General features: G+C 40.5%; 1 long non-coding RNA gene across 1 annotated transcript in view; it reads right to left on the bottom strand.

Annotated features, from left to right (window-relative positions):
* The window catches only part of LOC109283276 (uncharacterized), a 133849-nt gene that overhangs the window by 40764 nt on the left and 68758 nt on the right, over positions 1-24327 (bottom strand). Inside the window, exon 3 of the long non-coding RNA XR_002090382.2 lies at positions 890-1008. This is a non-coding gene — a long non-coding RNA (uncharacterized LOC109283276). The remainder of the gene's footprint in view (positions 1-889; positions 1009-24327) is intronic.

The raw sequence follows: 24327 nt of genomic DNA, 5'->3' as shown, positions 1-24327 counted from the left end.
AGTCCATGGGCCATGTGTTTCACACCCCTAGTCCACATGGTATGTTTTATCTACCCAAATCATCCAGGCAACACATTCTAAAGTGCAAAGTGGTTAAGATGCTATGTAAGGACTCAAAGATGTCTTAATTTAGGGTTATCATACATCCAGGTTTTCCCAGACATATCTTTTTTTGAATCCTCCAATCTTCGTCTGGGCAGTTTTTTGAAATCTGAACAAATGTCTGGGGTTCTGCTCTGCTCCACTGGTGAGAACAAGAGAAGGATGATTGGAGGCAGGGAGTACCGTGTGTGTGTGTGCACATGCACATGGCCAGCATGCAACCAAGCAGGGTGGTGGGAGCAGCCTCAGCAGCTAGTTGCAGGTAAGTCTATGGGGAGCGGGTTGGGAGGGCCAGGGAATGGGGACTGTCCAGGGTGTGTATGTGGCAGGGGTGTTTGGAGGGGATGGGCATGTAAGTACCCATGCTTGCACAGGCAGGGCAGCCCCACAAGATCCTCCCTGGGGTGTGGGCAGGCTACCAGGCATGACACTTGAGCCCCAGCCCAGGGCAGGGGGGGTGTTGCCACAGGCCTCCCCTCTTCTTCCCTGCAGACTGTACTGGGGCTGAGCTGTGGCTCAGGAATGAGTGCCAGCAGCATGGCCAAAGGGGGCAAGGGACTATGGGTCAGGAGTAAGGGACACTGGCAGGGCCAGGGAGTGAGGGGTAGCAGCTGGGACAGGGGGCTGCAGGTTGGGAGTGAGGGGCCTGGCATAACCAGGGAGCTGTGGGTTGGGAGAGAGGTATCCGCCTGACAGGTGTCATCTTTTTTGGAACTGGAAATATGGTTGTAAAAAGGCTTCCCCACCTCTTCAGATTAAAAAAACCAAAGAGAGCAAAGGTACTTACTGGACTGACAGGAATCCAGACAGAGGGAGAAATGCAGCCACCAGAAAGCCATTTCAGGAGCTTCCAGTCCTTCCAATTTGGCATCTGCAGCGTCTGATGCCCTTTTACAGAGCTGAGCCCTGGGGAAGACAAGTGGGAGTGTAAACAATGGCGTGGTCTGACCTGCAGTGGGATCAGCAAGGGGGAGGCTCTGGAGGAGGGGAAGAGAGGGAGAATCAATCACTGAGCTCAGAGGAGCTCTAGCTTCAGAAAGCATATTGCAAGGTCTATCTGCAGTGAGTAGGAGGAACAGAGGGTAACACTGAAGACAGTTTAACTGAAGAAAGATTGTTTTTTCCCCCTCTTATTTTCCTTGTGTTTGATATATTACCAAGTAACATAGAAAGGAAAACACTGAGCAAAGGCGAACCCTCTAGGGGAAAGGAAGCCTGAGCAGAGTAAGAATTGCAGTCAGCTGTGAGTAAATACATTGCCTAACCATGGGGTATATATATTTTCTCATGGTTTTTACTTCTGCTTTTGTTGGGATGCCAGTTGTTTATACCCAGGACTGATTTCACTGAGGAGTGTTCTCAGAGTCTGGGGAAGAACTGGTTTCATAATAAAAAAGGAAAAAGACAGAAAAAGTATAGAAAGTGTCTAGCATCCCAGGAACTTGAAACCCTTCAATACTTACCTAACCTGTATGTCTGCTGGCGGTTACCATTTTCTGTCAGTCATAACAATGAACAGACCTATTTCTGGGTTTGCCAGGACATTTTCCATCTGAATAATAGCATCAAAGGAGATGCTGAGCTAAAGAAAAGTAAAGACCAACACAGAAATAGAATATTTGTTGGTGGCTAATATGAATTGCCATATCAGAACATCTGGTTGGTGTTTGGGTGGTGTGTAAGGGGAGGTTGGAGCCCCAGAGAAGACAAGCCTCATATATCCTTGAAGTGAATTCTCAAAAAGGGAACGCCTCCAGATACCTACAAGTGACAACAAGATGTGGCAGGCAGGTACAGGGTGATTACAATTGCTAGATTCTGCAAAGATAAAGTGAGTTTTTCCTTTGGACACAGCACAACTTGGTGCAAGATCTATGGAGACTTTGATTTTCGCCAGAAGACGCTGACAACGGTATCCCTACTTAACTGGTTTTCGTTTTTATTAGTACACATTATCAACTTAGGCTAAACACTGACTGCCTGCAGACATTATATATATATATATATATATATATATATATATATATATATATATATATATAATATAATGTAAAAGCATAAAGGAAAAAACCCAGGCTTTACCAAAAGCAGCAGCATGTTACTTTGACCCAGCTCTGTAGTGTCTGTATAGATTGGGTGCTTCAACGGTGCTTTTTGGCATTGTTATCTAAAGCTGAGTCAATCAGCTATTAGATAAAAGCACCAAAAAAGCCCCAGTAAAACACCTGATCTATACAAATGTTGGGCAAGTTGGGTCCAACTAACTTCTGGGCATATGCTGGGCTCAGCCCAGGAATGATCTGAATTTAAAGTAAAGCGCCTTTTTTTTAAACATCTACCAGCAGCCTATATTCGCTATATATTCAGTGAGTTTTGACTGAGGATGTCAAAGGACAAACAGTGAAATATGAGAACATGGGAACATTCAGAATGTTGTGCTTCAACAGATAAGGGAATATGAATGATCAAATCATCCCAAATCAAGAACATACTTCTAACAGGGCAAAGACAGCCCTTTTCCTTTGATGTTATGAAGTTGCAAGTAGTGGGGAAAGTCCGATCAGGGACAGGGCAAAGTCAATTACTTAGTAAACACAGTTGGGAAGGGGGCACACCCAAGGTGAATATTGACCTATTAGGAGCCAGCAGCTATTTAAGTCCACAGCAGAAGGTTTTCCTTTGCCCCCTGGGGCACGGTGTGCAGAGATTCAGGGGGGATGCCAGCCACAGCCAACCCAGCAGTGGAACAACTTGCTGATAAAACCAGCTGACTGGGTGGAGGCAACCGGTGAAGCAAGGAGGTGAGGGAGAAAGGAAAAACTTACCAACTGAGAGGGGGTCCCATGGAGAAAGGTACCAGCAAGAGAGAGAAAAGAGAGCGGGACTGGAGTTGAGCTGACTGGCTCAGGAGAGTGGGTTGCACAGTGGTCGAGGGCAAAAGAAAGACCACGAGCTGCGAGAACAGCTGGGGTTCTCCACAACCTGTGAGCAATTCACTAATAAACCAATTTTTTAATCCCACTTGCGGGATGATTTACTACATCCTCTCTTTTTGGGGAATTAACTTCTTATTCTTCCATCATTTGAAAGCATGGAAGGTGAGCCCCAAGGAGAGAGATTTCATTATTCACCCCCCACCCAGCCACAACACTGTTAAAAGGGTGCTGTTTCAGAGGAGTCACTACATTTTCAGAAATACTTTTATAATTATAAAATAATTACTTTTATAATTAAATACCTGTATAATTATAATATAAAATAATTATTTTAATGAGTGTGTTCAGCTGACAAGCTCTTCAGTGATCTACAACTGAAAATGAATCTCACAAAAAGTAAAAACCTGACCATATTAGGATTCATATAAAAATATAGCTCAAGCATATAGAGACAAAATTGGAAAAAGTAGACAGTAGGGCAAGGTAGCACCTTGGAAATGGAGATATAGTTAACAAGGAAACTGAGAAGTGTGGGGGGGGGGAGCATTCTATAAATACTTTAGAAATACTAAGAAAGATAAAGAAAATATAGGTTCCTTACTGAACTAGAACTGGAGGCTAAGAATGATGAGATGCATTTACTGTGTTAGAATATTGAAGTGTTTAATTCCTGTTGTTGTTGTTGTTGTTAACTTCAGTCCGTACAAAAAAAGTCAACTATTAGATACTTCACACAATTAGCATCAAGGACAGTGGAAAGAACAAAGTAAAGTTTATTTAAGCCCCTGCCTGGCAGACATTATTTCCATCAAAGAACAGGTGATACCACTTGATGGAAACTGTCACAGCATGTGACCTGCTTCACATTCAAAGGACAGAGGTGGAAAAATATCATGGGAACTTTCTCTGCCAGAGCTCATCAGCAAGGGGAGCTGGAGAACTCTTAGCAGGAGCTGTCATCCCTCTCTTCATCTTTGCTGGGAATGAGAAATTAACTGGACCAGAGAGGGTACTGAAGAGGGCATAGATCACTTTAGAAATATCAGTGCTCCCCCTGTATACCATCCACTTCTGCCACCATCAGAAACAGGCCTATTTGACATGCCTCAGAGTCATAGGCCTTGGCCCATCATGGAAAACCATAAGCCTCCCTTAAGAATAGAGGCCACTGAAGACACATTAACTGAATACTTGGGACAACAAAAAAGAAAACAGGAAAGGAAGTGAGGTCACAGGTTAATAACAGGAGGACACTGAACAGAGCTCACCGGCCATTGTGCACTGCCCTCTGAATAAGTCGAGGGAGCCTGTAGATGCCAAACAGTGAAACTCTGCCTGGAGATGTGAGCGAAGGAGTGACAAGACGACAGCTCCACACTTGACTACATTCTCCCCAGCCAGAGCCTCCTTCCTGGTCTTATAGATAGCCAGCTTGACCAGAGCCAGCAGGAGGCTGACCAGGAGGTTCTGGGACTTTGTGGGGCCATGAACAAAAAGGTGTGGGGAGAAATGCAGCCAGAACCACCATCAGAGACAGGATACTGAGCATTTATCTGACCCAGTAGGGTCCTGTTCTTGTTACCCCCTAGGTAAAGGAGCTGCTTCCTCCAACTTTTGTGTGGATCTGGGGATGCCCATGCAAAGAGCCAGGCAGCTGGGGGGCCCAGGGCAGAGGGGCAACAGAAAACTCAAACCCTCCAGGGATCTTATGAGGTGCTTCTTTGAATGTGCTTGTCCTGCCCCCAGGGTTTCTGGGGAAAAAAATCCCTACCCCATCTTTTTCTGTGTCAGACAAGTAAAGCATTTCACTTCAGGGTTTATTTACACCTTGGCTTTCACCAGGAGGTGCTAATGGCTTCTTAAAACAGACTTCAGGATGGCTGAAGAAAGGAAGGAGGGACAGTGAGCCTATTTCTGCATCCTGGGGCATCAGAATTAACTGAGTCACAGAGAGTCCCTTGCAAGGAGGGAGAAACAGAGAATGAGAGCAATCTACCCTGAGACGCCAGAGGACCTAGCCAAGAACCATCACCCTATGTGTGACATGCTACATATAATCACTGAGAAGTAAGGCTGGCAGGGACCTCCAAAGGTTATGTAGTCCAGCCCCTGAGGGCTGTCCATCTCTATCCAACCATCCTATACAAATCTGTAATCTTACCTCTTAGCAAAACACTGATCAACCCTGACATAAGACCCTAAATTAACACAGGTAAAGTAGGGGGCCAAGGCAGCCAATGTCCTGCTTCTGTAAAAGGTTGATAATATACACTCAAGAGATTCCAGGTATAGGGCTATGCCTCTCCCCCCCACCCCCGCAATACAGAGGAGATTTCAAGCTTGAAAGAAACTAGTTTCTACCTTTGTCAAATAACTTTGCAACTCATTGGCCATTGCTATAGCTTGTTAGCCATTTTTACTGTGATAATTACTTTGCACATGTAGTATGCATTATGCAATTAACCAATTAATTACATAATAAATTTAATGAATATCAGGGACCTTAGATAAACTAGATGTTTTTAAGTCAGCAAGCATTCTGAGATTTGCCCTTGAGTACTAGACCAATTGGCTTAAGTAATTGCAAAGCCATTTGCTGTCATCTTTGAGAACGCATGGTAAGGGAATAGAAGACTGGAAAAGGACTTTTAAAAAGAGAAGAAGTAAGACCCAGGGAATTGTAGACTGTCCAGTCTAATAAATGCCTGGAAAGATACTGGTAAGACCATAAACAGAATTTTATGTCCAGATTTGGGTACCGAAATTTTAGGGAGGAAGAGGGCAAATTGGGGAGAGTCCAATAGAGTATAACAAAAAATATTAGACATCCAGAAAAAAAAAAACAGTTTATGAAGTACAGATATAAGAATTTATATGGAATTACTTAGTCTAAAGAAAAGAAGACTGAGAGGGATTTAATACCTGTCTCCAAACACAAAAAGGATGACATTCAATCTTTCTCTCAGTCAACAGGGGACAAGAAAAGTAGTAATACACTTAAATTGCAGCAAGGGATATATAATGTATATATTAGAGAGAATTTTCTACCTATGAAGGTAAATAAAACTTGGAAAAAATTCCTGAAGAAGTTGTAGAATCTCTATTGCTGGAAGTTTGTAAGTGCAGATAAGGAAAACATTTGTTTTGGGATGGTTTACACAGCGATGATCCTACATTAAGCATACAGTTGACCTAAATGACCTCGTGATCCTTTTTAGTCTTATTTATTAAGATTGCTCCCGACTACAAATATAATAATGTTTGTAACGTATTAGTCATTCTCCACTCTCCTATTACTCTTCATTATTCAACATAATCCCAACAAACCTATAGCCAACTTATTTTTGTCCTCTTTTTTGTTCTGTTGTGGAAGTATCCCATTGAACATACATTGCTGATTTTATAGATTGTTCATGAAATGTGAAATAAAGATTCTGAAAGGAATATTGTTCCACTGTACTCTGAGTTATGACAGGGTTATAAAGAGTCTCTTATACTGCAATTGTGCTGGTAGAATAAGATAATATTTCAATGGATAGCATTAAAATGATTGATCTATTTTATGCTATCAAATATCTTGATTATATGATGTAGACCTTGCAAGTACATGTTACTGACAATTTAGGGAGACTGTATAGCAACTTATATATGTAGGTGTTTCATAGGGAATACTATTGCAGACCACATTAAGGTTAAATTAAATTATATTGGAAATGAATCACTGGAATTGGAAAGAGATTTTCCTATCTCCTGATAGCTTGCTATTTTGATAGATTGGAAATTATTATAGTGCAAAGTTAAAGCTGGATGGGCTTAAAAGTTGTAGTGCTCAAGTATTATATGGCAGTGGGGAACTGGATCCATCCCTTAACTGCTCATTTCTAAAACTGTATTCTTTTTTAAAGGTTTCTCATTTTAATTAAGTATAAGATAATTTGTGAATTTCTACTGGGCTCCACTGAAGTGTTTATTCACCTTAATATTTTTAATGACACATTTTCCTTAGGAATCTTCACAAGTATGAGTGCTTGTGTGTTTTAAATGTGCAGCAAAAATTTAAAACAATTTGGGAAGTACACATTATATTATTCAAGATACTCCAAAATAGTGGCATAGACTGCTTAAAACATCCAGAAGAAAGGATATGCATCTGAAGAATTACTTTCTTTTTCATCCTGCACCACCATCCAGCATTTTTTTTGTCAGTCCATGTGCCCATTCTACACATGTAGGTGACTATGTAGGTGCAAAGGCTACGCCACCAGAAATAGAAATCCTACCTGTGTCTATGAAGCATTTTTTTACCTTGGAAGATGGAAAAGGCCAAGCAGATGACCAATACTGGACACTGAGACAACAAGGAAGGGACAGAATGCCACCTTACATCCTGATGTAATTTTTTAAAATTTAAAAGTAGAAAGTTTTATTTATTTAAAACATATATGGTAAGAGGAGGAAGGGTAACTTCCAATCGGATTACTTTTTCATGTCAGGATTAACCAGTTGTTTTGTTTGGAAACAAAAAATAGTATGGAGTTTATTACAACATTCAAAAATCAAATATAACCAAGCCCTCTGATAAAAAATTGCATAAGTAAAAAAAAAAAAAATGGCTAGTAGTAATATATTCTGAGTTGAAACAGATGTGCTATTTATAAATGCAAATGATACCATGTTAATTGTCCCTGAATATTAGTATCTGAACTCTGTTCTTAATAAAATTACCAAATTCATACAGTTCAGATCAAATATCCTGGATTATTGGCATCTGAGTAATAGCAACATAATATCACAAATTTTGCCTGAATTATGAACAATCTTGAACTTCTGAGTTATGGGAAATTTTACAATAAAACAAATTATTCTATTGTTAGCATGGTGAAATTGATGTAAATGCTAGTTTTATCGAGTTGTTTGCAGGGTCTGGAAAGCATTTTTCATTTCACTATGTTACAATTTACAGGAAATTATCAAAAGTTAGGATTGTAGTGTTGTGCAGACCAAAACCAGATTTTTAAGTAAGAAAATTTCCTCTCAGTGGGCATCCCTGAATTTTGGCCAACTGTATGTCAGCACTTCAGTGATTTTTCATAGGTTAGAGAGACCACAAACAATTATTTTCTTGAGTTCACAATACTAGAATTGGTATAATTTACAGACATCTTACTGCCAAAAATCTAGAGGGATTAACAAACTAGAAATCTAAAAATTAGAAATCAAGCCATTTTGAGTAAAATGAAGCAATCCATTAGAATACGGAGGTGGCTTGTCCCTGACTTCCATGTTAAAGATAAACCAAAATTAGGACTTTTACGGAAGGCAAGAATTGCTATGGAGGATATCTTGTATTGGACAAACTCCATGTTTGGGAAGGATTTAGGCCTTATAAAGACATTGAGTTTCTCCTGGGAGTCATTATTCTCCCAGCAGAAACCATGAATGTACAGATGTTCAGTCTTTTTCTCCCACAGTGAAAAAGGCTGTTCTAGGAGAATAACCTGGGAACAATCTGTGTAAATCATCCCCAGAAGATATCTGTACATGCAATGGATTCTCTCAGAAGAGAACATAGTCTTCCAGCAAACCCCTCCAGCTCCAGGGAAACAGTGTGTCTTTCTGGATTCTGCTGTTCCAGGAAGGAACAGAACACACTCCTTTCACACTTCCTTTTCCTGCATTGTGCTGAAGAGAAACACAGACTGACCAGTCAATCTGAGGCAGACAGTCAGGGCTTCCCTATGTACTGCTGCCATCTGTCAACAGGCAGAATAAAGAAACCGACAGGGCATGGTGAGGTGCATGCACAGGTCATCATTTCCTCCCCCCCCCACTCCTCCCCAGCACAACCTTCCCCCTGCTCTCAGCTACAGTGTCAGCTTTACACTTTTCAGGGCCTCAGCACTCAAATGTGTGTACATGCAGCTCTGGGTAAGTGTCTCTATCAGGAGAACAAACCTGAAAGAATTGCCCCAGATTATCTGAATGCGTGTACACAGCCTTAGAATAACTTTTGAACACAAAGCATTTTTCATTGGGTCACCTAATGCTAGGTGCCAGGTTACCTGGCAAAGAATGCTTCATATTTGAAAGCTTGTCTAAATTTATCTCAACCATACAGTTGATCAAATAAAGATTTTCATCTATAACTATCCTTGTCTCTTGCATAATTCCTGGACCACAATGGCTACAATATCACCCCTACATAACGTCTAGGGTCATATTTTGGATCACTCTGTCAAAGCAGCAGTACGTAATTAATCTGAATGAGATTTTCTGGGTAAATCCAATTATATTGTATAATTATTCTTAAAGTGGCTGCTTCAAAATGCTCTGAACTTCATATGAGTCTTTTTATTGACTTCAGTGGTGTTTAGACCAAAGTGAATAAAATGAAATTTTTTTTGTGGCCAGACAGTATTGTAAGGCATCCAGATTCCCTGAGAACATTACTTAGGTAGACACTTGTTTTTCTGCTGTTTGAAAGTTTAACCATGGTAGGATGGTTTATTTGGCTCACGATAGTATTATCTTTGTATGCAGAATTCATCAAGCAGTATTTTTACACAGAGCCCAGTATAGACAGGGGAGTATACGCTGTGTGTTGTCTCTCCCTATGTCTATCTTGAGGGAATTTTACTTTAGTTCTTTCTTGTTTGTTGCTCTGTTGGTCTAAACTAAAGGGAATTTGGCCTAAAAATGTATGTGACGAACTCTGAGTATGAAAAAGTAAAACATCTCTATGCTACTTTCATTGACAGACCTTTTTTCTTATCTCAAAAAGTGAGGTTAGCAGCATCGGCAATAAAAGCACAAAATATCAGTGGATGAACATGGAATGAGACTGATTTTTCCTAAGCTGTCACAAATATAGGAAACATTCATAAAACACAATCCCATGATCATATGAGAGGTAACATGCCAGACCCATAGACTTAAGTGGTTTTAATATTTCTTTTTCTTACAAAGCCTCTTAGGAATATGTGTTATGAGGGAAAGGATAAAGTGATACAAAGACAATAGAACCTCAAATTGCAGTGATGGAATTGTTGAAAAAAATCCATAGAAGACAAAGTTCTTCAATCTGTGACTGATATGCATCCACTATCTTAAAGCTCTGCAGAAAGAATAGATTTATGCCTGAATGACTGGATAAGCTTTTGCATATGAAGAGAAGAGAAAAAAACTCCTACAGCAGTAAACATTTCACATGTTCTGCCAGAGTCAATGTTCCCTTTCTAAGCCACTTCAATAGAATTTCAATTGTACTGGATGCTTATACATAAAAAAGATTGAATTGTGCTAAGAATAATGCTAAATCTCCCCATAAAAAGTGATTGACAATGACAATCAATTCAAATTCAACAGCAGATCTATTTAAATAGAAAAGGCTTATGATTTGTGGTTTAATTTTTATACGTGACAAATTATGTGGATTTTTTTCCATATACAGTGAAGGCCTAAAAGTGCTAATAGAAAGCTGTTCTTCATTTGTCATAGAATTTACTAACTGTCGTGCTGAGTTGGTATACTACACATAGTGGGGCACTGAGGGTTTGTGCACTAATTTCTGAAGCATAAGGTATTGTTTGCTGCCAGAAGCATGATGAAACATTAGGTAGGAACATTTCTACCTAATGAGGGAGTGAGGGCTGTGGGGAAATGAAAGCTGAGGATACCTATCAAATGGAATTGCTGGTCACATTTTTTGAATGAAAAATATCAAAATAACATTATCTTGGGCATGCATGAACCTATAGGTGGAGTTACAGAATGAATGATTTCTTTTCAATTTTGTTATAGTCTCTACATTTTAAGCATGCTTTAAGCAAAATGGCCTTAACCTGATGTGAAGAGTAACCCCTGCTGCTTATTCCTGATTGGCAGGGAGGTGAAAACCACATTTTAAAATATGGTGTCATTTTGCCTCCCAACTAGTCAGCAGGAAGCAGCAGGGTCCTCAGGGCCCCTCAGCCAATCAGCAAGGGGGGCCATGAAGGGGAACCTGAAAGATTAAAGGAGCTGACATGCAGCTTGCTTCCACCATGAATTCAGTAGGTCCCTACCAGTGCTTGTTCATATTAAACTGCCTAAGAACTAATCTTGAGGTTAAATCTCACTCCATCACACCTCAAGAGAGGGGACTGTCCTATCTTCCAAATTCAAAAGAGCACATTCAATTTGAATGTTGGATATGCCACATAAAATACTAAAAAAATCATGATTAACCTTGATTTAAAGCTCTCACTAGTAATGCAGTATGTAAATACCAGGCTAAAGATAAACCAAAGTTACATGCTAATATTTGCTGTTATGTCTGTTAAGAAGCCAGTAAAGCTTTTTGAAAAATTCTTTATTATGGCTCTGGTAATACAATTCAGCTATAATCTTGCTAGCACTAGTGGAATGTTTTTATTCAAGGCATATGCTGTTACTCTTTAATGGCCAAGAATGACAAATGAAGAATCTATTTTATGAAGCAAAAGGATGTACTCATATTAGCAACTAGGGTGAAACTGATTAAAAGCAAAGCACAATAAGGAAAAATTAGAAACAAGATCCCTTAGTTGATGGGACAGCTACACACTCTTCTGGAGAGAAACACAACAGGGAAGGAAATAAGGTAGCTACCAAAAACAACCAAATAAGACAAGAGGAAGTAAGACAGAAACACAACATGATTAATAAGGACTTGTATTGGATTGAATGAACAGGAATAACAAAGCTCCCCACCTCCTCTTTCAACCCAAAGTGAAATGGCTACAACTAGAAAAATTTAGACTGCCAGGCAGAGGGGTGGTTGAGCAGTGATTCTCCATCAAGGCATCTGCAAGTGTGGAATCCTTACAAAATACATACCTTGTTCTTGCAATACATGCACACCTCCAACACAGGACATAGCCATTTGAAACAGGCAGTGAAATTAAAAAAAAAAAAAGATACAGTTGCTGAAGTTGAATTTCAACCAGTGTGCCATGGCACACTCTGGTGTAGGTACAGATCCCAGTGCCAGAGGCATAGTGTGCCATGGCACATTGTAGTCTAGGTACAGACATTATGAGCATCTTTACACATGCTCTGGGATGGAGGTGGGAAGGGGTGGGGAGGGGGGCACTTTAATTAGATCGGCTCTCTAGAGCCGCTCTAATTAAAGTACCCAAAGTGTCTCGTATATTTAGTATCCTGTGCTTCAAAATGGTGACAGGAATGCTTTAACTAAACTTGTTCAACAAGGTTTAGTTAAAGTGCTCCTACTGCTATTTTGAAGTACAGGGATGCTGAATACATGTGATGCCAAGGCTGCTGGAACATGCTAATTAGCAATGCATCCATAAATAATAGAGCTAATTAGCATGCTTCAGCAGACGCAATTAATCAAGTGATCTCTGATGCACACTAATTAGCTTGCATCAGAGCAGGCACCAGGCACATGTGTAGGTGACCTACACTTCTATTAGTATAACAGAACAGATGTTCAGCACACACAAACTGGTTTTAAAATGGCAGAACCTGGTTTAAGATTTCCACCCCACCAAAGGGTGAATGTGTGTTCTGTTTGCTTCCGATCCAAACATTGCCACTTACAGAAAACGACATAACTTAGATCAATTCTTCCTCCGTTTTTTTTAATGTACTTAGCACTGGAGTGCCTTGACATCATTTCAAGGATACCACAGGGAATCATGCAACATTAGGTATGCAGATATAATTCACAAGATAAACCCAATGATTTCAAATAGGAAACCATAGTATTAAAGATGTTCTGATGCTCTGTGTTTTTCCAGAATTCTCTGTAACAGAAAAAAATTCTATATTACTTTTCTGTAGCCAAGAAATGAGTGAAAACTAAGACCGAGAATTTTCCAAGAGGTGTCTTGAGTATAAAGCGGTTGAGAACCCTGGCCACAGACATTCTGCAACACTATGGGGGCAAGTGTAACAATTCAGTTATTTCAATGCTTGCAGAAAATACAGTGCAGACATAGTGCATCATAAGTTTCTATAACAGTATGTCTGGTGTCAACTCAGACAATATGGCTTGGTACCATTTTAAGTACAATAGTATTGCAATTCTAAGATTTAGACCATCTATGGGAAATACAGTATTTTCAAAATGAAACAACTACATTTTTATGCAAGCAGTGCGCATGCCAAGTGAATGCAGATCACCAGTACATGCATACTTGCCAGATATTTGCAGGTGGGGGCATTATTCAGATCTCATGTTTGTGTTTTACACAATGCAATTCAATTTTAATTTCTGATTCATTTGCTGTAAGATAAAAATCAAGACCTGGGCATACAACTAGACATGCATATTCAAGCACCTTATCTATCTGTGTTTGTTGATTACTGCCTTTTTGTCTGTACTTACCAGTAAAAGTATCCTTGAATATCTGATGATATATTTTATTACTGCTATCATTCTGTATTTATTTTAAGGCCAAACAATCAAAATCCCAAATGATAATTAAGACCTCATTCTATCAGGTGCTCAAACATGAAACTATGGTTCCTATTCTGCCATGGCATCTACTTCAAATGTATTTAAATTGTAGAAAATTCAGGGAAGAACAATAAAAATAAATAATTAAATAGCTGAACCAACCCAGAATAGTATGTTTAGATCAGCTAAACCAAAGTATAGGAGATACATACCTTGTGTAATTGCTGCATTAAAAGGATATGGTTCGATATAAATGATTTCAGATGAAATTAGGAATAATGGGATGAAAATAAAAAGAGAAAAGGAGATGAATAACAGAGGAAACCTTCCAAATACAAGAATATCTAGGCTGTGGAATAATCTGCTACACAGTGCCATTACTGAAGAGATTTTAAACCAGACTGGGCAGAAGCACCAGAATAAATATAAATAGCAGTGTGAAACCTTGGGCTGGCAAGGGGGATGGATAAGATAAACTAATAGATCTTTTCCATTGATATGTCAGATGGCCCAGAAGAGATTTAAATCTGTAAACTCTGCCCAAAAGCCAGTTCCTTATTCAAGTCCATATACTTAGTACAGCAGGCATGGGGAGGCTGTCAGTTGGCAGCCTGGCAAGCACAAACCGTAATTGGGCCAGGCAGGACTGTGGTCAGAGTTGTTTGGGACAGTCCCTCAGTGGCATGGACAGGAAGCTGTGGGTGCACCCTGCCCTGGCTGACCACCAAACCATTGCCAAGCCTGTTCTTTCTCTGGTCTTTCTTGCTCCCCCCCTCCCAATTTGACAGTGCCTATTTTAAAGCCCCAAAACTGGATTCTATTTGAGATAGGCATTCTTGCTCCCTCGCAGTCTTTGGGGATTAATGTAGTTGCCAACACTGCTGGTTAACAGGGAAGCTGCCCATGCTAGCACTGCCCCTGCACCCTTTGGCACCATGCAGCACATTGGGCTTTCCAACAGGGGTGTGCACCAGGGGCTTCACGCCTTGTCTGTCAGCCTTGCTGTGGTGCTGGTTTTAGGGTGACCCCACCGGTCACCCAGGCAGTTCTTGGGTGACAGAACAGCTCCCCCTGACACAGACCACAGTAGAAGACCATGGTACTGTCTCCTCATCTCTCCAGACACAACTGTGTTGATCCAGGACTGACCCAGGTGCATCCAGCTGTAGAGTGTAAAGGCCACTTATAACAGTGTATGGTGAGTGCTGTGATGAAATGTTATATGCGGCCGTTGCACCTGGCTCTGGGGTGTATGTCAGCCCTTCCCATACACTGTTATATGTAGCCATTACACCCCAGAACTGGGCACATCTATGCCCTCCCCATGCACTATTATAAGTGGCCATTATACCCCAGAGCTAGGGACAACCCATACTATGCCTCTGGCACTGGAGACTCTCCTGGACACCCCTGACCATGTGGCCTGGCCCAGAAAGGATTTCCAGCTGTCATCCAGGCCCAAAAACCAGGTCTTTATTCAAGCCCATATACTTAGTATAGTGTCCATGGGGGGCTGTAAGTTGGCAGCCTGGCAGCTGCTTTGGGCTAGGCAAGACTCTAATCAGAGATGTCTGGGAGAGCCCCAGCAGCACTGAGTCATGGTGTGGGGGGCCTAAGAAGGATTTCCATCTCTAATTCTAGCCCAAAAGAAGTGCCTTTTTCAAGCCCATATACTTATTACAGAATGCCCTAGCATGTGGCCTAGGGCACCCCAAAACAGTGGATGGTGAGAGCAGGCCACTCACTATGATCAGGGGTCCCCCACAGCCCCAGGACCAGGCAGAGTGGGGGCAGGCAGGGAATTTTGCAAGTGAAATGTTCCTGGGACCTCAGAAATATGTGGCGGGGGGGGGGGGGGGGCTGACTGATGAAAAGAGCAAATAAAGTTCATGGCTTGCCAAGTGCAAGTCACAGCTAAGCAGGCTTTTGCCAATTCTGGGAGAGAAGCCTAACATGTAGCATTGGGTGCATGTGGTATGGGTCAGTTAGCTCTGGGTGATTAATCATGGCATAGGCCTCATACCAGAAAGTAATTCAGGAATGGGGATTTGTCTTTGTGGCCTGTTTGCTAGGGCATGGCCATTCCCCATTCCTCTATTCCTAATGGGGTAAGTGACAAGAAAACAATAATATTGCTGGCCCTAAAAAGGTCACATCACAGAATGGTTTATTGAATTGGGCTGGTGTCCGTTCAAACTCCTGGAAAGCCAGGTTTGGAGATCTGCCTCAAAGCATAGACTGATGAGAGACCTGTACCCTGAGCTGTGGGGAAACCGGAATTGACAAGTGAATAGGGTTACTGTGAAATGCTAATAGGACAATGCACTTTCAGATTACCAGTCTTCCCCCAAAAAGCAGACGCGGGGTCCTTAGACTCTGCAGCATAACATGATGAAACCGTGTCTGACTCTGTATGAAAATAATAATAAAAACTACTGAATCAAAAAGAGTATGGCCACTGATTTGTCATGCTTTGGGGCACCTCTCATGCCCAACCTGCAGCCCCTGCCACCCCCCCCCCCGAAGCACTGCCACTGCCCTTCACTCCCAACCTGCAGACCATGCCACCCAGCCCTGCTGGTGCCCTCATCCAGGCCTGCAGCCAAAAAGCAGCTTCACTGGAACACTGTTAATGCAAACCAAGCAATTCAAAGGGGGTCAGCACTCCAGAATTTGGCCAGTCACTCAACTAGTTTTTACAGGTTCTGTTGAGAAATACTAAGGTTATGGTCTGAGGGAGGATGGGAAATGGTCCTCTCCAGTCCTACAGGAGGCACAATATACAACAATCAAACAAAAAAACATGATCATGCTTTACAGCCAAGCCACTGCTCCCCCCAGCCCTGCCTGTGTCCCTCACTCCCAACCTGAAGACCCCCGCGCCACCAGCCCTGCCAGTGCTTCTCATTCCTAGCTAACCTGCAGCCCCCAGCCCAGCTGATGCCCCTCACTCCTGACATGCAGCCCCCTGCCCTTCCAGCCCCCTGCCCCCCAACCCCTGCCAGTGCACCTCACTCCCTACCTACAACCCCCTGCCCTTCAGCCCAGCTGGTGCCCCTCAATCCTGATCCGCAACCCCCTGCACCCGCAGAAAGAGGCAGCAATATGACTGTCAGGCAGAGCAATGGCAAGCAAAGGGTGGTCAAAGCAGGACAGCTGCTGGGGACAAAAATAGGCTTAGAAGGAAGAGGAGTACCAGAGAAGAGGGGTAAGCTTCAGGGGGTAGAAGACAGGAGTGGGAACAAGTATTGAAGGATCTGGTTGTAGGCCAATGCAGCAGTTAAAAGACTGACATGCAAACAGACTAAGTGATAAGAAAATTCCTCTCATTGAGCCTGGGCTGTTCCTTTATTCACCTCAATCCACACCATACCCCTGCTGTACAATGGTGGGGGTGTTAGCTCATGCTGGCACTGTGTGGTGATTGCAGGGGAAAGGGGAGTTGGAGTAGACTGATCATAACCCCCCCCCCCAACCTCACTCTGGGGAAGGCTGTCCTGGGCATGGGGATCCCTGGTACCCAAGGAATCTTAATCAACCTCAGTAACAACTCCAGGCCACCCCCACACTGGTTCTCAGCTTTGGAAAAAATCCTACTTTTTGATGCAAGGATATAAATGACAAGAGACACAGGATTCTTTCTGTTTTACATAAAAATTCCTGTAGTAATATTTCCATTCAGGTTTTAGCCTGGGTACATGATACTCAGATGCCAACATACCTTTGCATGAAAAGATTTCCTGCCCCAACCAGCAGCACCCCATAAAACAAGCAACAAGCGCCCAAAAAAAAGTGTGAGGCTTTTCAGGGGAGGCGGACAGCACTACTTATTGAACTCAAACCCCATCCAAAAACCCATGGCTCTCAAGCAAAGCCACCAACAATTCCCCCCAAAAAGCAACTTGGCATGACCCAAGAAAATAAACCAACCAAAACATCAAATGTTGTCCTAAAATGCCACCTGGCAGTAAAGTAGTATTGAAAGGGCAGGAGGGTAAAATTGTTCTGACGTGCCCCCTAGTATATTTTATTAGTTATAGCATAATAAGTCATTATGTGGTAAATCACATCCACGTTACTTAATTAGTCATCATAAACTAAGAAAGGAAAATTAAACCAAGAGCATTTGTAGCAGGTTAAACCCGATTATGTGGACAAGCATCCTCCTAATTAACTGTTCATAAAATTACCATATAGAAGAAAAAAATCACTGAAAAGCCTTGAAAAGTAGAATCATGATTAGGGAAAACTAGAAATGTTTTCTTTGGTTCTGTTTTTTAATCGAAAACAGCATTTTTTACTTTTATATTTTTTTGAAGCTATCTATTTCCCATGGATAGAAACCAAAGAATGAATAGAAACCAAATATTTTTCATTAAAAAATGGAAATATTGAAGCCCAAAACAGGACTTTTTCTATTCAGACATCCCCTCCTAATGCCCCCTGAGAATTCAAGTTTTGTTTTTGTTTTTCTTTATGAGCAAGCTCTCCAGCTGGACTTCACCCCATGACATCCCATGGTCAGTGGCTCTTATTCTGTATTGTTGCCCATCACAGAGTGGAAAAACTGTAGCATATCATGAGTTATATAACATGATGGGGAGGATCCATTTTAGAGTGCAGGATGGAAGCATGAGAAACCCAAACCTCATCTTTCATAAGGCATCTTGAACACATTTACAGATTAAACTGTTTTGGTTTTTTTTTAATCTTGACCAAGTTATTTTGGTTTTCATATCTCTTTAGAAAAATTCTGAACACATTTTAGTCTCAGAGTTTTGAGAACAATTCTGACACTTTGCCATAATGTACTAATCCTTTCCCAGAATTGAATAGCCTATCTAATCCCCAAACCATACACCCACATGCAGTATGTGCCTATCTGAAAGTGAATAGAATACTCCTATAATAAGTCCCCAGACTTCTCCATACTTTACAAGGTTCTGGAATGAAGTTGCTAGCTCCTTCCTCAGTGTTTGTGCTGAGAAATTAACACTGATATTAACAATACCAAAATAAAATAGAAACAATATTCATTATGCAAGTCAGCATATAAAAAAACAGTGCAGTGACAACCTGATGACAGGAATAAAATCCAGTGCATAGTTTTGCATAATAATAATTACCCATTGGAAAAACAACATAGTAACAAAACCAAAGATGAATTCTAATCCTGAGTATATCTTCCCCAAACACCACTATGGGAAGACAATAAGGGACATGAAAAGATGATCCATCCCATAGCATCATCTTTTTGGCGTTTCCACAAACTAAAGGGATCGTCGTAGACTGACTTCACTCTCTGTAAGCAGCAGCACAATTGGCTATAATTAAATATACTCCTAGGCCAGAAGCCAATCTTTACACTGTAAATTACATGTCTTCAGTAAATAAGCTGTATCATAAGATTATCAATTTGTCAACAACAAACCTATGCCACTCAGTTTCTCTTTTATCATGGATTAAACATTTATTTGACATGTAAAGTCACATCCAAGTTATGCTTTCCTTCTAAGCTGCCTGCTTGTTCAGTCCTTAGGACTGCATATGGCAGTTGAATATAAATTAAATGCATTCTACTCTAAAATTGGAGCATCCAAGTAAAATGGAAGAATGATGTGACAAGTACACTAGCAAAATGAAACAAAGCTGGAATGGTAGATCAAATTTTATTTCTATCAGTCTTGAGGGTGCTCTTTTAAGATTTTATAACACCATTAATCACCATCATGCTACTGTCCCAATAACTCTAGAAATATGGTTTTTAACCTCTTAGAATACCACGCGCCTAGAGATGATTGAAATCTAAAACTGCATTTTATATGGGGATCACTGATTACATACCTGAGGAAGGCAGGATCCTCATATGTCTTCAAAAGATAACTGTCAGCTGTAACCAAAATCAAGCTAAGTATAAGTATATAGAGCACCTAGGTATAGGCACAGCAGTTCTATTTTTATATTGCATATTTACCAAATTCTTCCTCTGACTCATCTACCACCCAACTTAAAAATTATGAATATTTTAGTTTTTTAAAGCAAGATGACTTTTTTTTCAAAACTTGAATGTTGTACTGCCTTTCTGGTAATCACTAGGCTCATTCAGTTACAATCAGTTTTGTTTAGAGAGCTGTCTAAGTGTTAGCTGCATGAAATGAATACTCCCAACTATAGTCCAGAATAGCCATTCTTTCTTTGGGCCTAGTATGAGGAAAGCCTAATGCTCAATTTTAGCCCGGACTCTTTTCACAGTGGCCTATGGAACAGAGACATTTGATGTATTGTGCACTATTCAAAAGTCCATCTCTATACCTCTGTCCATAAAACTTCCTGTATAACTTCATCTGCATCAGATTGCAGTAAATGGAAAGAATATCACTGACTTCATTATTTTTTGAAAAGTCCCACCAAGTAATATGTTTTGTGCCAGTCCTTTGCACTGTTGTGAGTTTTACCCCAGGTATTTATTTTGTAAGCTTGAATACTTATCTGTAATATTTATTGCTACTTTGACAAAATTGGTATCATATTATTTGATGATGTTTTGTTTGGAAATTAAAAATTCCTACTTCAAATTAAATAAATAATAATATCAACTAGACATGATCAAACTTAATTTGACAGATTATAGAGTAGGAGAAATAAATAAATGATCACAAAACAACTCTAGTCCTGTCATGTAAGAGTGAGATTTCATTTAGATATAGTGACTGCTCATGACAGCTCCACAATATTTTCTTTTCAGGTAATTATTCAAAGAATATTTTTGATATATGCATTTAGCTCACACTGTATATGATCAGTGAATCATTTGTTATGATGTTACATCTAAAAGCAGAATGGTTCAAAGCTTTAAGAGCTACTTTTACACAGAAATAAACACTCTTGAAAAGTTGGGTGTATGACTTCAATTACAGTGGGAACCATAATGTAATTTAAAAGCTTTAAATAAGTTTTCATTTCTCCTGCAAAAATTACCACTTTATAGAAGAAAGAGAGAGAAAGAGAGAGAAAGAGATCAATCTATTGATTTGACATATGAAATAAATTTGTGTGTATATGAACTTAAAAAACATTAACAATGGTTTCAAGATACTCACTGGAAGTGTATTGAAAAGATGTTCTAATATTCACAGATAATAAATTTCATTTTGAGGGCAAAAGTGGATAAGGTTGACTGCATATATAAACATTAACATTTCATAAAAATGCATTGTTTCAAAAGAAAAGCCAGAATTGGTAAATGCATAATATTTTCTTATTCCACTTTTATATGCTAGCATAATTCTTGGCAAGTCGTCATGTTATGTTCTTGGAAAGTTGTTTCAAAACCTATTTTTACATTAAAAATGACACACAAAACCAATGTCACATACATGAGTACCCTTACAATACTAATATAGATTTTCCAGATTATTAGAGAAATGTATAACTAGCCTGTGGGATTCACTGATATCAAAATACCAAGGCCATAATTTAGAAGGACTCAACACAAACAATCCCCGCCCCCTGCAGATAACCAACAAACAAAAGAATCCCCTCTGGGGTGTAATTATAAATATTAGGAAGATAATCTAATGTGAAATTTTGTCCGTAATGAAGGCAATGAAAAATTTCCATACTGATTTCAATGAGGCAAGAATTTCAAGCCAAATAGTTGGGTAAGGCATTTTAGTCTCCATGTAATGTTCCAAGGGCAGAGCTGAATTCTAATTAGGGACAGTAAGAAATCTCCCTTTTTTGGGTAGGTATAACATGCCCAGCACTGGAGAAAGGTCTCATGCCTGGCTCACCCCCTGGGCCCTACATTGTTTCCCCTTTCTGGCTTTCCAGGGTTTGCCTATATTGTATCTTTCCTACCATGTCTTGATGTTACAAATCATAGGAAGACTGCCCCTAGGAGGCCTTTTGTAGTAGGCCTTTGTCAGGGTTGAAGCCTCTTTCAGCCTTGGCCCACGTCAATCTATCTAGGTTCCTTCCACCCAGGGCCCACCACACCATGACACCAGGCTTATAGACCCCAGCCTGCCCCTTAGGCTGTGGGCCTCTTGGTTTCCTGGTCACAACCTTCATGGGCTCTGGGCTTGTGCTCTCTCGGTTTTTGCTGGTAGGTATTCAGTCCCCTGGCATGCAACATTCTTCCCTCCAAAATGCTTGGGTTTCTGCTCCACTCAGTCCACCAGGCTTCAGGCCATGGAGTGCTCTGTTCTGGGTGCCCTTGCAGCACCCAGTGGCCTCCAATCCCCCCACCTTACAGCCACATCCAGATGTCCAGTTTAAACAAAATCATATTCATCTACTCCCAAAAATAAAGGTCACACAACACAAGCTCCCAAGCTGGCATTAATTTCACCCTGCAGTAGCATCAGTGTAAAGGTTTGAGGCACTTATTTTGTGTTGCTCACAGTGCAGAGTTTCTTACACCTTTCTATAGTGCATAGTCCTTTCTCACCAAGCAATCCAGACTGGTCTCTTCATTGAACTCTGATTCCTGCAGCTTCTACAGATAAACTCCCCTTCTGGACCAAGCCCTGGACTTATGATGTTCTCACTGGGTCACCTGACCCTCTACTTCTACCCCAGGCCTGCCAATCACTGCCTACACCTTTATTAAAGGCCTCTTGTGCCATTAATTCTGTTCATGGAGCTGGGCCCTCTCCTTCTCAGTACTGGGGCCTGGGCCATAGTACAGAAGGTTACCCCATAACTACCAACAGCTTGAGTTCTTTAACCTTAGTCTGAATCAAATCATTTTATTCTGTGCACTAAACAAGACAGATCATAGAATGACAAATCCCATGTTCCTAATAGAATGGTTAGGAAAGAAATTTCTATTTCAAGCTCTTGGGGGCTATGAGAGCTGGGTTTAAGTATTAATGGAACATAGCAGCAGATGCTAATATTAAACAGCAATACCATTTGTTAGCTTCAGCCAATATAAATTGCACTGCTTTCTGACATAAGTTGAATGAAAGTAAATAATGTTTTATGTTAAAAATAGTTTTCAGTAGTAAGATACTTAATATTTTTAAATGAAAACAAAATGTTTAATAAGGTCTTAATCCTTAGAGCATTCCTGAATAAATACCCACAGAAGAGTCAAGAGGCAAGAACAATCTGCTTTCTTTCCCATATGGTCTACTTCCATGGCTGGAGCATATAGTAGAGTCAACAATAGCTGAAGATTTGCTCTAAGTGGGTGCATCCAGATGACTGTGGCCATGTGGTATGTAGGGCTGCAAACACATCTGCAGCATCATATACCACACAGTCAGGTTTTCTCTGCACTGCAAGGGCACGCTGCCCGTGTTTGCACTGCTCCGGTTTTTGTTTCCATGGGTTTTTTTGACCCCTGGTAGCTGTGGTGCAAGGTGTGCTGCTGCTCCTTGTGCCCAGGGAGCCAAACATCCATGCTTATCTGGACACAGCCATTCTGTATAGATAAGTGAGCTAGGGAACAAGGATGGAGAGTGAATGGCGTCATGACGCATCCTGCACCAAATGCACCAGATCTACAACTTGACATATGTAAACATTCTGGTGTTCGTGTTCTGATTAGAGGGAGCTGTTGGAAAACAGAAAACAACTGGAGAGAATAATATTCTCTCATAAAGCTGAATGCAATTATTTGCACAAAGCAAGCTACAGGACACTTACGCTGGCTAATATATTTGGACCAAATCCTATGCAACTGTAACACCAGTGAAGTCAAAAGAGCCAAACTAGGTAAGATATTAATCTGTTGTGCTTTATTAGAGTGATTCTTCCTCAAGTCTCAAAGAAACAAGTCTCAAGGAAAAGGCTGCTAAAACCCCAACCCAAACCACTTCTGCAAATCTAAAATAAACACATGTGAGATCTTTGTAAATCTAGAACATTTCTAGGTTTTTGTGATGAGCAACCTTGAGCAATGACTGAAAAGTGAATAGTAACAAGTACTGAAAACAATTGTCAGAAATTGTTGAGAAAGGAATGAAAAATGGAACAGGTTCAATGGACAAAAAGAATATGAAAAGGATGAGAAGAAAAGCTTAAGAAAGAGGTTAAGCAGAATAAACAGGAACTTAAAAATAATTTGATTTTATCTGAGCACTTGCATTACTCTTCTACAGAGCCTCATCAGAATAGCTCTTTTGAGATCTTCATTTGAACCCATGCTTGTCTGAATATAAACATGATTAGGCTCATTGTGGTCTACACTCAGGAAACCTCTACTTTATGACCCTGTGTCTCAGTGAGTTCAATGAGACTGACACATCTTAGATAAAGATGCTTTTTTAAATCAGGGGTTGTATCACATACCATACAGTACACTTTATAAGACTAGAAACACAATTAGTTTTCAGGTTTGGTATTCAAGGGAAAAGCACAAACATTTTCTTTCACCTTTATCAAAATTAACCATAAAGAAAAAAGAGCCTCAAAGAGAAAGCCAAGGAAAAAATGTAACCTTTGTGCTGACATATAATGAACCAGAACCTTATTAATTAATTAGTGCAATTATTATTAATTATTTGTTATTAGCAACAGATGTAAGAGGCTGGCAGCAGATGGCAGGATGGTGTGAGAAAGAGATTAATCCTCTGCATTTATTTTTGGCAGCCCTTCTGCCCCACCCCCACCCCCGCCCCATCTGTGGCATGTTAGAGAGATCAGAAGTTGCACCATACACATTGCAAAAGCAACTTGAGCTATTTGACTATTTTCCTTTCCAATCCAAAAAATCCATTTATTATTTGTGATCACAGAATTTTAACAATGTAGTTTTTCACTTGCTACATTTTGGCCCATATTCTACTGATGTTTCCACGGTACACATTATATATGCTGCAGCATTTTGCTAAA

This window comes from Alligator mississippiensis, chromosome 8 (assembly GCF_030867095.1).
Source record: "Alligator mississippiensis isolate rAllMis1 chromosome 8, rAllMis1, whole genome shotgun sequence".
NCBI classification, from domain to species: domain Eukaryota; kingdom Metazoa; phylum Chordata; order Crocodylia; family Alligatoridae; genus Alligator; species Alligator mississippiensis.
This window is presented reverse-complemented; position numbering and strand designations above follow the sequence as displayed.